This window comes from Rhinatrema bivittatum, chromosome 2, assembly GCF_901001135.1.
Source record: "Rhinatrema bivittatum chromosome 2, aRhiBiv1.1, whole genome shotgun sequence".
In the NCBI taxonomy this organism is placed as follows: domain Eukaryota; kingdom Metazoa; phylum Chordata; class Amphibia; order Gymnophiona; family Rhinatrematidae; genus Rhinatrema; species Rhinatrema bivittatum.
The window spans coordinates 83,848,511-83,849,130 of record NC_042616.1 but is presented as its reverse complement, the minus strand read 5'-3'; positions in this window follow the sequence as shown (position 1 = coordinate 83,849,130).

The window sequence follows — 620 nt, the reverse complement described above, 5'->3', positions numbered from 1 at the left end:
TCGCCGCCGCTGCCTTTTCCGTCAGTGGAAAACTCCGGAGCCTCTGACGCAGGCGACAGCCCGGCACGCCCCGCCCCCTCCGCTCGCTCGCGCGCGCGCGCGCTTCCTGCTTCCCTTCCAGTCCACGCACCTCCTTCCTGCGCCTCCCCTCGCTCTGACGCTTCGCAGACGTCAGGCGGATCGGGGGGTTGGGCTGGCTTGCCATGTATTTATTTATTTATTTATTTATTTATGTTTACGTATTCACCAGAGCCCCACAGGACAGTTTTGGTTTTACAACCCCGAATGCAAGAAGGGAAAGGAGGAGGAGGAGGAGGAGGGAGATTAGGAATGTATCTGGGACTGAGCGTATGGCAACCGGTGTAGGACTGCTTTATTCTATCCTTTTCTCCTCTCCCGTGCACAATCAATATCACTTCTTTTTTTTTTTTTCTAGATGTGTTTTTGTTCATCCTTCCAAATATGTGAAAAAAGGGCTGTATCTGCGCAAAGCATGAAAACTCTTTTGAGGATAACTTGCAAATAACTCTGCCCGGTTGTATAGTATTTTATAACCTGCATGTATCTGGTCTGCGCAGTTTATAAAATATGCATATGGTACCCTCCCAAACATAGGCACG